Raw genomic sequence first — 15,018 nt, 5'->3', positions numbered from 1 at the left:
GGAAGTGGGGTCTCCCCGTCTAGAGAGGCTCTAGCCAGAGTCTTTCAACGTGAAAGAGATTTATTGGACGGTGGTGGAGAAACAGAGAAGAAAAGTAAAGAGAGAGAAATAGTGGGGGAGAGGAGGCGCCCCAACAGAGAAAGGAGAGAAAGCAAAAGAACAGAAGAGCAAGAGAGCAAGAGAGAGGGGGAGTGGCAGACAGGTCATTATGTACCTGCCCCACATGATGTCATAGGACACAGGGACTGACACAGGACGTTGTCAGGACCCTAAAGGTCCCTAAGGGAGGCCAGTTGAATTGCCTGCACAGCATAAATAACATTATCCTAGTTGTCCCTTTGCCTGGAGACAAGCTCAGGTGAAAGGCTTTTTGTTTCTTCTGTAAAACCCCTCCTCCCTGACAGCCTCTGGAAGTCATCACTTCTCAGTCCTATGAGATTCTTAAATTTTTTTACCTTCCAGGCAGCTGCTTTCTGCCCAGTTTCCTGGCCATCCACTTTAGAAACAAGCAGCTTTACCAATGCCAAATAGCATTGTTGTCCCCTTTCACAGAAAACTTTCTTTTTTGTGTCTAGTCCTAGTTCCTAGGCAGATTTGAACTGTTCACAGGAAGAAAGCCTGGTGCGTATTCCAGAGTGCTGCTGTCTATTCATCAACCAGGATTTTGAGTGAGAACCTCAACATCCCTAGAGGAACAACAAAAACAAAAGCAAAAGAAAACAGCAATAAACACAGGGTGTCTGTTTAACAGGCTTCCTTCTCTCTAAGATTTTGACCTCTCAAATACCAATTACTCTGATTGCTCTCTGATGCCTTCCATCCACCATTTTGTCCATATATATATATATATATATATATATATATATATATATATATATTTCTCCAACTTGCACAGTTCTATTCAATAATGTCAGTCTGATATTATCTGCTCCATCAGAGTCAGCAGCAAAAGTATAAATGGATTTAGTTCAACAACTATCTCACACATTTTTAACTGAAACCTAATGCATATTAATAAATGGAGCTACTAAAAGCCACTACAATTCATCAGGTGTTTAGTGACTACTGTTCAGACATGTGCATGGAGTAAACTGTATTGAAGGATGTTTTTGCATGCAACACTGTAGAGTCAGCAGATAGATACACTTTATGCCTTGCATATCAGCAAAATTAAACAAACAACTGGGTAAGACCTTAGAATCTATAATCAAACAAAGATTAGCACCCAGAAGTGTTGGATTGACTGCAAAATGACCACATCCCTATTTCAAAAACTGGTGATAAAAATTAAAAGGGTCATCAAAATGTGTGAGTAAGTGAAAACACTTATGGCACAACCCTGGGGCCTGACTTCAGCCCCTGGAGTTCACAGTGGAAGGCTGCAATCTGCTCCCCAAGCTGTACTCTGACCTCCATATGCATGCCACGGTCCATGCATACCCACATGATCTCACACACATCATATATACACATTCAAGAAGGATAAATAAATGGCGCTTTGGGCATGAGTCAGCTCTCCTGGGTATGTGTACCTCTCACTCCTTGTCAGAGAAGCCTCTCATCACAGCAAACAGAAACCATCACTGAAAACCACACCTGGACACAAGGCGGAGATTGTGTCAGTGGAAAGCCCAGCTCCACTTGTTGCATGGGCACCACAGCATCTGCGGTTCAGGAATATATGGAAGACAGGGCAGGAAGACTGAGAGCCGGGTACCGGGAAGCCCCCTGTGGGACAGTCTGTCCTGGAAATGTCTGTACAAACAAGACCAGAACAAGAGCAGACTTGATGGGCATGTTAACATGGGAGAAGGAAACTTTTCAGGGTCTTATCTGTAGACAAGTAACTGTAGACAACTGATGGATGATGGGAGATGAAGAATTAGCCTCCCCATTATGTCCAAATAAGAGTGGTCAGCCTTGAAAGCATATACACACAAAAAACAGAAATAGGCTCAGCTGCCTCTAACTCCAGCTCCAGGGGATCCAATGACCTCTCCTGGCCTCCGTGGGCATCCTGTATCCCAGTGTGTGTTATAATAACAAGCATAACACCACTAAATCACTAAGTATTTGTTATCCTCATTACAGTCTCGTTCATTGTGAAATGTCCCTGGGAAATTGCTTTATATCATTTATTCCCTCAATTTCGTAACTTAGCTAGTCTTAATATAAGTAACTGTGAGTAACAAATCAAGTTAGTGAGTCAAGTTCCTGTTACCCACTCAGGACATTTGAAAGCACTTATTAAGGTCAGGTAAGTGGGGCCAGAGAGGTGGCTCCATGGTTAAGAGCACTCTTCCAGAGGATCAGAATTCCGGCCTCAGGACCCACATGATACAGGCAGCTCACAGCTCCCTGTAACTATATCTTTAGGGGATCCAATGCCTCTGAATTCCATGGGCACCTGTGCTCACATGCATATACCCCCATGCACACACATGACTAGATGTGATAAAAATAAATATTAAAAAGAAAATACAGAAATGATTATGACTTCTGCCCCCTCCCCTCTGCAGCAAGAACTCCCCAAACAGGAGGAGGTGAAGTTAGTATGTATCTTTGGCTCTGTGGCATTCCCCATGTTCTCTCCCATCTCTCACTGGTTTTCCCATTATTCATAGGCAGAGCCTGTGCTTTTAACTGCCAACTGCCTTTTGCCCAAGTATTTCCACCTTTATAATGTGAAATAGAACTCTGCTGGTGGTGTAGCAAGGGTGTGCCTAAAACGCGAATCCATAGCTTCAACCTCCAGTAATACAAAATCAGAAAGAGATAGAACTGCCTAGACAGAGGAATATGGGGCATTTAGAGACTAACACAAGGCAATAAGAACCCAAACACTGGAGCGATGGCCCAGGGTTATTCACGCGCACGAGAAAGCTTGGCTGAAAGGACCCCAGGGCAGCATGCACAGAGAGAGAAGCTGAGGGTGCTTCCCCGCATCCAGTGCCACCTTAATCCAACTGCATTGCTGTCTGGACTCTCTAACATGCTCCGCTTTTCTATGAATATCTGTTGATATTGTCATCACAGCATATGCAGAGGAGAGCTAATGTTTTCAGAAAATAATGCTAGAATTCTAGTTTCATTTCTGTTCACTTCCTTGGTCACTGCAGTGAGAAAGCAAAGATGTAATACACTTGGATAACCAAGGACTGGACAGGTCATAAAGTGATGGAATCTCTCCAATGCTCAGCGCAAGGAGGACGTACTCCAGATGTGGCTGCTCTCCTGAAATGAAGTGAGGATTTAGAATCCAACAGGCCTTCCTGCCTCCTCACTCCTGTGTGTGTGTCTGCAGCTTGCTGTGGGTACTATGACAGCATTCTATACTGCATACTTCCTGGTTCATTGTGAATGTCACCTCTGCCTCTGGCACTAGCGTGGAACAGGTCAGCAGCAACTGGAGTTGCATATCCTCATTACATGATTGTCAGAGGGATTATCCAGTGAAAGGAGGTCTTTTTTGAAGGTATCTATGTGTGCTGAAGTGTTTAAAGACAGGTGACAGGCAGGCACACCACAATTGAATATCTGTCCATATTTTTTCCTCTAAAAGTAATCAAATACTTTAGCCCTTCCAGTAATCGTGCATGGGCTAATCCTATCTCACCGAGCCTAAGCTATCCTCTCACTATATGAGTCTACAGTGGTTCCAGCCCCTACCTGGTTCCATATGTCTATGTTTAAGTCATCAACCTTTGTGCAGAATTGCTGTAAATGAAATGGCAGCTGGGTGGAGATGCCCCGTTGCACTGGGTGGAGATGTCCCTAGTGTCAAGGTTTTTCAAGTGTGGCCGCCTCCGCAGAGTCAGCGTCTGTGTCATCATGTAAGGATACAGTGTGCCCTAACCTGTAGAGAAGTGGTACCCAAGCCACGAAAGTGGGGTCCTGAGCTGGAGATGTGTTTCACCAGAGCTGAGCCATGCTTTCTCAAACATGCTTGGGAACTTAGCATACTGCTTAACAAAGCCACCTACCACGAAGTCAGCTTATAATGTGCGCTCAGATATTTCATGTGAAGCACAGCCCTGGGAGTGAGTGTGGCCTCAAACAACTGAAAACACAAGAGCCAGATGATCAGGTTTGAGCAGTCTGAGCTGATGTTAATAACACTTCATTCGCAGGAACATTCCCATTGTCAATAGTGTGCTTTTCTTCCTTAGAGAAATCTTTTAGGAATACCCATACAGAAGACATGTTTAAGAAACACAGTCGCCCTAGTCACGCATTCAAAGTTTGAAGATCTATTTTTCCTAAGAAGCCAACTAAGGCCCTTTCCAAGAAAGCATAAAATATTTTCATATTTTCTTGAATTTGATCCAATTTCAAATTTGTTATTACCAAAGCAGTTTTAATTATTGAAGAAACATCTAAGAAAGTAAGCTCATTTCCAAATGTATATAAGTCCAATACAGTATTGAACCATCTCTCATTGACCCAACGTGACTTGAAGTATGTACAGTTTTCAGTAAAGTGAAATAATGATGTAATCCAGTGAAGACTAGTAGGTTCCCATAGCAGACGAGAGCACTCTTCAGTGTGGCCGTAGCTATGGCTCTATAGCATGCTCATAAAACTCCACATTAAACCCTCCTCTGTGCTTAGTGTTTTGTTACTTAAATGTAGATTTGAACCTCAGTGTTTTGTAACTCTTGGTTTCTCTTCCTGCACTGAAATTTAGTGCTTTCTCTTTTGGACAGAGTCCACTGCAGCTTTTTTCTTATTTATTTATTTATTTATTTATTTATTTATTTATTTATTTATTTGCTTGTTTCTATGCCTCTAAGGCATATGAGTCAAATGTTTTAGAAGAAAACATAGAGTCTAAGAAATAAAAAGGTCGTCTCTACCAAAATAAAACCACATTTTGTTAGTGCTTGATATTTCATCTCATCATGTACTCTTCACTCCCAAGCTTGGCATGCATTGTTTTAAGGCAGAAAGAATATAATACAGGAACCGAATATAAAGTCTTACTGAACTATGGCTCTGTTTAAATCACCAGAGTGGTTCATGAACCAGTATGAATTAGCGATATCACATGCAAGCCTGACCTGGACCCTAAGACTGCTCCTGCAATGTAGTCCATGACTTCCAGGCGTCCTGAGGCCGGCTTTATCAAGTACCGTGGCACTCATCCCACGGCCACTTTGAGTGTCTGTCCCCTTCTTGCTTCCACTACAACAGTACACAACTGTAGAACTCACTCCAACCCTGTCCTTCCTTTTCTACTTTCCATCTGCATCTGTAGACTTCTCATTTAGCAGATGCTGCATCCAGAATCCTAAGACCCTGAACCTCTCAGTTTCCTTTTTTGCTAACAGCAGGTAGCCCCTTGTCTCTGCCCAAATATGGTTCTTGCTTGTTGTTATAAAAGAATGAAAATCCCAAACATTCTATTTTGCCAATGAAGACTCAGGAGCCAGATGCTAGGGTGAAAGCCTGCTAGCTGAGAGAGGCAGAGAAAGCACCCAGCTGACCCTCTTTCTCACCTCATGTCCCAATGGGAAACAAAATCTAAAAGTTTCACTAGCTCAGCTGACACAGCACAGGAGGAAAAGGCCAAAAAACCCAAGGGCAAAGGCTTGATTGCTCAAAGCTCAAAAAGCCCATAAAGCTCAAAAAGCCAGAGAACTAAAGCTCAAAAACTAGAAAGCTAGAGCTCCTTCTACTGAATTTGGAAACCCAGACCTGGCTGTATCTCACTGTGTGACCTGGGCCAAGATCCTAAGGCTTGCTTTCTTCATCTTAAAGAGGAGAGTCAAGCCCACTCACTTGGGACTTTATGTTTTAATTACAAAATTTTAGAAAAGCAAACAGAAAGAAAAGTGAACCATGCCTTATATCAGCACCTGAAAAGGATTTGTGAACACTGACATTCATTCATTGTTTGTTTGTTTTTTTTTTTTATGTAAACTTTTCAAAATTTTCAAATCTAAATGCTCTCTAGAATTCTTGTTTTGGGTTGAAAAACTGAGACTGAGGGGGTCTAGACTAGCAAGTCACAGGGACTGGGGCTGGAAGGTAAACTTCAATTTTCAGCACATAATTCCTCACTTGTGGGTGTGTCCGATGTAGGGCCTGCCTATATAGATGCTCTCTCTGGAGATGCTCCCTATGTGGGCACTCCCCATGTAGGTGCTCCCTCTGGAGATGCTCCCTAGGTAGGCACTCCCCATGTGGGCACTCCCTGTATGGGTACTCCCAATGTATATGTTCCTTAGGGAGGTGCTCCCTATGCCGGTCCTCCTTAAGCCTTTCTTTGCTCTGTTGAGGACATCTTGGGACTTACAGAACACATTTTGATTTCAAACTTTAATTTTTATTTTTACTGAAACTGCTTACTCAAATGCTACATTTATAATACTTTGATAAGTACACAGTAAAACAGCAACTCAAGAGAGAACAAGTTAATAATTAGCTACTTCCTTGATCATACTGACAATGAGTCCCAATCACTAGTCAGTTATCATTTAGAAATGGGACAACCTTCTGCATTCTTTTTTCTCTGTGTGAAAAATAAGAGGGAAAAAGTAGTGTCACTGAGCAAACTGAGTAATATAAATCATTCATACGCTGACAGTCATGCATTGATGGCACCTGAAACAAAATACCTTGGCATGCTCTACCTTACCTTCATTACTCTAGGAAAACACATTTATGTGCAGGTGACAAAACCATGTAACATAGAGCCTGTTTTATGATGACGTATCGGTTTTCTTATGTGGCTTGCTAAGCACAGTAACTGTAGAGAATGGGTGAGTAATTTTGTGATCACATCGCTCATGGGGACTTCGATGCTCTGTGGGCAACTTCTTACTGCCTCACCACAGTGACATCATTTCTGTGACAAAATACCTGAGCAAAACCATGTAGAACTGCCCCAGAGGCATTGCCCCTAGTGGCTGTGTGTCACATGTGTGTCAGTAGGTGGCAGAGAGGAGGCTAGGTCTATGCTCAGTGTTCTGACCTGAGACCATCTGAATGGTTAGTAGCCTAACAAGCCCTGAGAAAAGCAAGCCTGTGATGGCTCTGAGATGGCCTGGATAGGCTCTCACAGCAGGGATTGATCCAGAGACCAGAAGAACCCTACCTAGGACCTTAAGTCCTGAGCAAGAGTGAGCCCAAGACAGATGACGATAGAGCCATGGAGGCAGGCCAGGGTGAGGAACTAGCTTGAGATAGCCACAAGTACAGTGCCTCGCAGGCCAGACAAGCTCCCAGGGCAGAGAAAAGCCAGACACTAGATGAACTAGTAAGCCTAGGACTACCAGGCCTGTGAGAGAAGCAGTCCTGAAAGGACCACCAGCATTATGGGGCCTGGACAGGGACCTAGCCCAAGTGACCACCAGCCCCATACCATGCAGGTCTGACAGGGCAGACCATGCCCAAGATGCCACTGCCCAGTGCTGTAATGGAGGAGCATGGCATAGCACTACTGAGACCATTCCTGAGAAGATCCTAGACACTCAGAGATCCTGGGAACCAATTGTGTGGATATGGAAGAGAAAGAGAAACAGAAGGATGTGTGCCCAGTGAAGAGAAGCAGAAAAGGAGACTTGAGAGCAGTGAGGAACAGCCTGATGTGAGTAGCGGGGCACACCACCAGGGACCGTGGTAGGGGTCCTGGCCTGTGCCACCACAAGAGGCCACATTTGGGTTTGTTGCCATGTAGCAGCAGGGTTTTGTTACCGCCAAAGGCCAGGCCAATGTCCTTGGTCTGGGCTTATACTTGTAGACATGCTACTGCTCTCAGCTGTGCAGAACTGGCCCCACCACTTACCTGGGCATTATGCGAGCTGGCCGTGAGAGTTGGGCAGGAGAGCTGACCTTGCCTCTAGCCAGCTGCAGGACTTGGGCGAGCACCACATACGCTGTAGGAGTTGCAGATGAGCCAGCCCCGAGGATATGAGCTTGAAAAGGCCGGCCTGCCGCTCATCTCCCAAGTGATAGCATACCCGCCCCCCTTGCCTTCTATACCTGCAGCAGGTGAAAGACCTGGCCCTCAGGTTGTGAAAGCAGGAGAGCTATTCCTGCCCCTCACTAGCTACAGCACTGAGGAAAGAGGGCCCTGCACCTCGCCTGGGCAACACAGTAGGGATGACCCAGGTCGCAGGGGTATAGGTTTGATCCTGGTAGAACTGGCCCCACCACCTGTCTTCCCAGTGGTGACTTAGATAAGGAGAATCTTTGCCACCTCTGAAAGGTAGGCGAGCTGACCCCAAGGTCATTAGAACAGGAGAGCTGTCCCTGCCCCTCACCTTGGCAGCACAGTAGATATGGCCCTGGGGGGGGGGGGTGAGCTGGCCCCAAGGGTGTAAGCATGGTAGAGCCAGAACTGCCTCTCATCCACTGTACAGTGGAGTTAGTGAGGAAAAGATGACCTTCCTTCCCTTCTGCCCTTGACACTGGCAGGAGAGAGAGCTGGCCCAGATGGAGTCATAAGAGCAGGACAACTGGTCCCGTTTCTCACCTGAAGTCCTTGGGGGAGCAGGCCCGGCACCTCACCTTGGCAGCAAGTAGAGCTAGCCCTGAATGTGGGGATTGCCGGTGAGCAGGCCTGGGGTGTGAGAGTGTTGTTGCTCTACTTCATGGAGACCCTGTAGTTTTGGATCTGTAGGACCCGCCCCTTCCTGCCCTCCAACAGTTCATTCATGGGTAAACGCTGGGCTGGGCCAATTCAAATCCCTAGATTTGGGCAACAGCAGGATATCTGAGAGGAGCCCCAGTGAGTTTCCGGTGCTGATGGAGCAGCAGAAGCTAGGGGTCTTGTACCAGAACAACAAGTTGTTGCAATGAACATTTGCAAGCCAAGAAGTGTGACTAGAAGTGCATGCTGTGGAGCACACTGGGATACACTACAGCTTCCACAATGAGTTCTTTCTCTTTTCCTCTGCTGGTAGAGAGGTTGCAAGGGTGGAGGGCGGGTACCAGGGGAGGGGGCGATGAGTGGGATTGGGGTGCATGATATGGGATTCACAAAGAACCGATAAACAGTTTTAAAAAATAACTTTGAGGTAGAAAGGTTTGTTTTAGTTCCTGTAAGTAGGCAGAACACAGATCAGAACAATTCACTTCCCAGTGGCCAGAAAGCGGAGGGGGGGGGCATGGACCCACCATCTGGGTTCTCTTCTTTTTTCCTTTTATTCTCTCTGGGCCTCCAGCCCATGTGATGGGCTCCCCCCACTCAAGGAGGCTCCTTCCTCCTGAACTAACCCTCTCAGGAACACGCCCTCTCAGGCACTCAAAGGTGTAATTTTCTGATCTCCTAGGCAGCTTTTAATCCAGCCAGGGCTACCCATCACAGTGGTTTCTCATGAGCATGTGATACCATCAAACTGTTGTGGAGTTGAAAAGTCATGAATGGAACATCTATGTATGTAAAGAAAGGCCAAATGTGCGAAGCTGAAACAGAAAATGCCGGCTGCTTTCACTGTGAAGCTGGTTTTGTCTTGTGTCATTGGTATTTATTGGTAGTGGTGATGCTGCAGACTTGAACAGTTAATCGCATGATAAGGAGCACCCAGAAGTGGCTTTTGGAAAGATGTGGTCTTTGAAGGTGGGCTATAAAAGTCATATCACTTCTGGAATGTTGGGATAAAGAAAGTCTGTGTTTCTGTAATGTCACAGCTCCTTGAATGTTCAGGAGTTTCTGAATGCTGCTGAAATGCTGTAAGATATTTACAGACATTTTTGTTTTTGAGACAGGTTCTCACTTTGTCTAGGCTACCTTGTATCTTGACCCAGCCTTGAACATGTCATCTTCCTGCATCAGCCTCTTCAGTGCTGACCTGATAGGCATATGCCACCATGCCCAGTTGCTAGAGACTTTTGAAAATAGTGAGACTGAAATGTTAGAGTCCTAGAACATGCTTTAGAGAAGGTACAATACAGTATTCCTAAATTTTAATATTTATTTAACGCCTTTATGATGACCGTATTCATACACTTCTCCGCTATTTTTATTTTTCTTCAAATCATCTGTTTTTCCCTTTTATTTCAAAGAAATTGTAGACCACCACTACAGTGAAGAGACGCCTGCAGGAGTCAGCCCACTTGCCTCCATTGCTCAGTACCATTGTCCCAGTGTTCTATGTACTAGACTTGCTCAATAACTACTAAAGAATGAAAATCACTTCACACTGAAAACAGATCTTGAATCAGCAAGATGTAGCCTTCTCAAAGTGTGGAAACAGAGGCTCAAAACTTACTGGCTGTTCAAGTCCACAGAATCAAAATTGGCAACCAGGACTAGTTGTATCTAGAGCTTCCATTCTTTCCTTTTCATTATAAATGACAAAGCCACCGACAAGTTAATATACGAATACATTTTTGCTGTGTTCATAGAAAATGTACCATGAAGCACAAACAGGAGGAACGAACAATCAAATAACAACAAAAGGCTGGACACTATCATGGCACTGGCAGCTTGGTTGAAGCAAAAATGTACTGCAGTGTTTCCTGTCTCTCCCAGTCTGTAGAAGTAGCAGACCATGAAGTTAGAAACAGCAAAAAATTGTGCCTTCCGTAGGGTTGTGCACTCAGTAACCAGCAGTACAGAGTGACGGAGCTACTGCTGTCATTTACTAGAATCGTCACAAGCACATTACGTATGGCGTCTAGCTGAAGAGAATCACAGATGCTTACTGAAACAAGCCATATGGTTCCCAGTGACAACAGTAGAAAGTCCAAATGGATCCTGTTGATTGTTCAAAATTATAATACTAAGCAGCATGATTAGATTTTCACAATGCTGTAGCAATTTTTCCAGGGTGTTCCAGGAACTCTGCAGTGCTGTGAAGCTGGCTTCCTTCTAGAAAGTTCAAGAGTCAGTGTGACTTGAGGAAGGAGGTAGAGGAGGTTGTTTAGGCTATGAATCAACACTATGGCAGTCTGTTGATTTTGAAAGCATCCCAAATTTTTATTATGAAAACAAATAAGAATTAAATGGTTTGGGACAAGTCCTGGTGCTTGCTGTGAAGCCAGCTTCCTGATTTCATATCCTGAACTCAAACTGCTAATCCAATTTGCTTTTGCTTTGTCTGCAAGTCACTTCCTTGACCAGCTATGCACTCAGGGAGCTACCTTTCTTAGGTAAAAGCTCTATGCAAGGCCCCTTTTAGATTAACTCACATTTCTAGTAAGATTTGTCCTTGCTAGGCATCTTGGCACATGCCTGTAATCCCATCACTCAGGAAGGCAGAAGCAGAGGCAGGTGGATCTCTGTGAGCTTGAGGCCAGCCTGGTCTACAAAGTCAGGGATAGCCAAGGCTATACAGAAAAACCCTGTCTCAAAAAACTAAACAAACAAACAAAATATTAGTTCTCTTGCAAAAAAGCAAGGCTCAGCAGCCTGATCATTTCCTACAGAACATAGCCCAGGGGTGATGAACAGCCCACGGAGGGCGGGGTGACAATGGGACTTCCATATCTATGGCTTGAGGCAGTCACTATCTTATTACTGGAATTTTGAAAGCAGGAAGTTGTGACCTATAAAACAGACACCTGTGGGTTTTCTGGAACTTGGATGCTTGCCTTCTGATGTCAGATAATCAAACTATATCTTACGTGTGTGCTACTGGCTGCCTCTGAAAGAGGCACCTCCAAACACAGCCTTTCTCTCACCGCTGGATTTTTTTTTCTGTTCTTCAGTTCCTCACTGTTTTCTACAGCAGTGGTGCAGCAGTGACAGAGCCAAGTCACAGAACAATCCTGTTCCCAGCCCAGTGTTTCAAACAGATTACCTCACGAATTGGACTTCTTCCACCAGAAAAAACTTACAAGAAGCAGAGCAACTTTTCAAAGCAAAGTAAACACATAGCCCATGACTGACTGCATTTGGCACATAAAATAATATGTACGTCCAGTAGACCTAGTGCAGTGACTGAGGCAACAGCTTCCCTTTCCTGCTCAAGGCCACCAGACTGTCTTAGGGCTGACCTCTTTTCTCCTAACCCCACGCTCAGTCTACCCTTTGAGTCAAGTGTGTAACCTTTTGCTACTTCAGCCCCTCTAAGTGCCGCTGGCTATCAGCGCAGTTCTTAGAGAAAAGTTGGATAGTTAAATGTGTTTTTAATATAAACATTGTTTTGATAGTACACACTGGAAAAAAAACTGAGAAACATGTAAACAATTTGAAAATGTCAGCCTGGGGATGCGGTGCTAGAACTTGTTAGTCATTTCAAGACTAGGATTTCTGTAAATGAAAAGGATTTGTAGGAGAGGAGCAGAACGTTGGAAGTTTCAAATGAGAGATTGGATTTAACAGGAATTTGCTGAGGACCTTGTGCTAGCCCCGTCATTAAGATTTATGGGCTTTACTGGCAAACAGAGGGGCCGGGAGAGTGGGTCTTCAGGGAACTGCTTAGGAAATAGCCCTGAGGGAAAATGCAGATCCCAAGGCCACAGGGCTGGAACCAGGAGAGATTACTACAAATTAGTGAGTGCCCAGAAGACTTCAAGTAAGTGCTAGGTGAAAGCTGGATCCTGACCAGCCAAAGAGAAGAACTGGAAGTCTCATAAAGGGCATCCTAATAGCATGGTGGCAGGGAGACGGCAGAGATCATCCCACCTGAGCCGCGTGTGAGCCTGGCTTGGCATCCGGTCATCCACATGTTCTCATGGCTTGTTGATCTGGCTTACAGCAGAAGTGAATTTAACAACATATTAACAGAAAGCGTATTTAATCAACGTAAACCTAGAGAATTATTTAAGGCCATCAGGATCTTCTCCACTTTCTCTTCCATCTCCTCTTCTTGCTCTTTCCTTCCCTGTTCTAGTCCTGCTTCTCCTAACCAATAAAGCTGCATGTAAGCATGTGCTTACTGTGCACCAGGCATGGAGCTAAGCATGCCGCAATTCACCCACTAGGACTTAGGTGAGGTCCTGACCCGGAAGTGAAGTGAGGCCTCTCTGACCTAAGTCCTTAAGTCTCTGCTATACTCTTCTGTGGCTAGCATCTGGATGTTCTCTGGACCTAAACATTTTCCATGCATTCTTTGCGATCAGGTCACTTACCCTAACAACTATGTTGTGATGGCCTTGACTGTAGGTTTTAGTCCATCTCTGAAGACACAGCTCCACAGGTTTGTATGTCAGGACTCAACCAATACAGGCAGGGAATATTCTTACCAAATCATACTTGTACTGAACACAGACCTATTTCTCTTCTCGTCATTATCCCCTAGACAATATAGTATCAAAACTGTTGATACAGATCCCACTTTGGATCAGGTACTGTAGTAATCTAGAGGTAATATGGAACTATTGGAGGCTGTGCACCAAATATATGGAAATGCTGTCAAGAAGGACTCTACTACGTGCCCTTTGTGGCCACCTCAGTAGACTCCTGGAGCAAACCTCCACACATGCAGAGGTGTCACTGAGTGTATCTTCATGGCTACTGTTTATGCAAACAGTGTTGCCCTGCATGATCCATCTGTTCTGGCTAATGTCTTAATGTCTCCCAAAAGTTCATGTGTTGAAATCTTGCTTCCGGTCTGGTAGTATTGAGAATGTTGGAAGTGTTTGGAAGCAGGGCCTCGTGGGAAGAAAGTTAGGCATGCCCGAGAAGGTTACCATTAGACTGTCGCACATAACCCTTGCAGGAATAGCGGTTATGAAATAACCCTTCTACCATGGTTTGCTACCTCCTATAAGCATAGGTGTCAAGGAAACCACCAGGGTCTGACACTGTAAGTCAAAAGAAAATGTTCTTATGGGTCAAGTATCTCAGGTAATTTTGTTACAGCAGTGGAAACTTTACAAACATTCTGCTTGTTAGGTTTCAAATGTGGGACAAATAGCTGAGGTGCCTACTTTAGACATCAAAGCCGCCAAACTCTCCCATCATCCTGCAGTCCCTACCAGTTCCACAGGGCCCTCCTGGCTGGCATACCCTGCCCCCACCCCAAACGTCTCCAGCCAAGTGGCTGCCCTTACCCTAGCTGTTCTTCCCTACACAATCCAACTATTTTGGTAACCTGGTACTTTTCTTCTATTCTCTTTTGGAACCCCCCAGCTGCTGCACCTGATTTCCCTCTTTCCCCTCCCCTGTCCTCTCCCCCACCTCCCCTCACATGGCTCAGAGTCATGTTCACTCTGGACTGTTCCGGGTGTCACTGCCCAGGCTATGCTCCCCACATGTCTATAATAAACTTTACCCTCTACCGTACCTAGGACCAGTCACATGCTTTCCTTTTTTTATTTTTTTCATTCACTCCTCAAAAGAAAATGAATTACATGCTGATTTTTAAGATTTATTTTAGTGTGTAAGTATGCCGTGAGTATGTCTGAGGGTGTCAGATATTATGGAACTGTACCTACAGGGGTTTTTAAATCTGCCTAACATGGGTGCTAGAAATTGAACTGTAGTTATCCGAAAGAGCAGCCAGTGCTCTTAACCACTGAGCCACCTTCCAGCCCAATACATCCTTTTTAAAGATCAGTATTTCCACGTCTTGCCAGCAGTTTCAAATTTTAAAGATTCTCATAGAGCTGAAAAGAATGTCTATTGCGGCAATTCTCCGCTTGAAGTAAATCAACAAAGGCAAGCACTGCCTGCTCACCAAGTACATCTTCTCATCTCAGTTAACCCAGTCTCCCAGCCTAGAAACTCCCTCACAGGCAAGCCCAGCGGCTTGTCTCCCGCAGCTCTACATCTGGCCAAGCCAACAATCCTATCACTCTCACCCTGGCCTTCTCAGTGGCCTCTTTGACCACTCACTTATGCAGCTAGCCTGCAGGCTTCTTGCTTCCCTGAACTTCACGTTTATCATCTAACATGCTACAGAATGTTCTTGCATTTATTTCTGTTTCCATCTCTTCTCTCCTCTTCACCTACATTCCATGTTTTACTAGAATTTAAACTTTTCAGAAGCAGGCATTGTTGTCAGCTGCGTTGTTTATGCAGAGAAATAAACCAGTTCCTCAGTCAGTTAAGCAAATAAATAGATGATGATGATGAAGATAGATAGATAGATAGATAGATAGATAGATAGATAGATAGATAGA

At 44.7% G+C, this 15,018-nt stretch overlaps 1 protein-coding gene and 1 non-coding gene across 2 annotated transcripts in view; both read left to right on the top strand.

The window, feature by feature from the left end:
- Adgrv1 (adhesion G protein-coupled receptor V1) overlaps window positions 1-15,018 on the top strand; it is a 520,333-nt gene that overhangs the window by 472,597 nt on the left and 32,718 nt on the right. The window lies entirely within an intron of this gene.
- Window positions 6,884-7,010, top strand: LOC129674183 (small nucleolar RNA SNORA17). Its single transcript, XR_008719780.1, has one exon. It is a non-coding gene; the product is annotated as a small nucleolar RNA SNORA17 (small nucleolar RNA).

The sequence above is a fragment of the Psammomys obesus genome, unplaced genomic scaffold, assembly GCF_907164565.1.
Source record: "Psammomys obesus unplaced genomic scaffold, mPsaObe1.curated_primary_1811, whole genome shotgun sequence".
NCBI classification, from domain to species: domain Eukaryota; kingdom Metazoa; phylum Chordata; class Mammalia; order Rodentia; family Muridae; genus Psammomys; species Psammomys obesus.
This window is presented reverse-complemented; position numbering and strand designations above follow the sequence as displayed.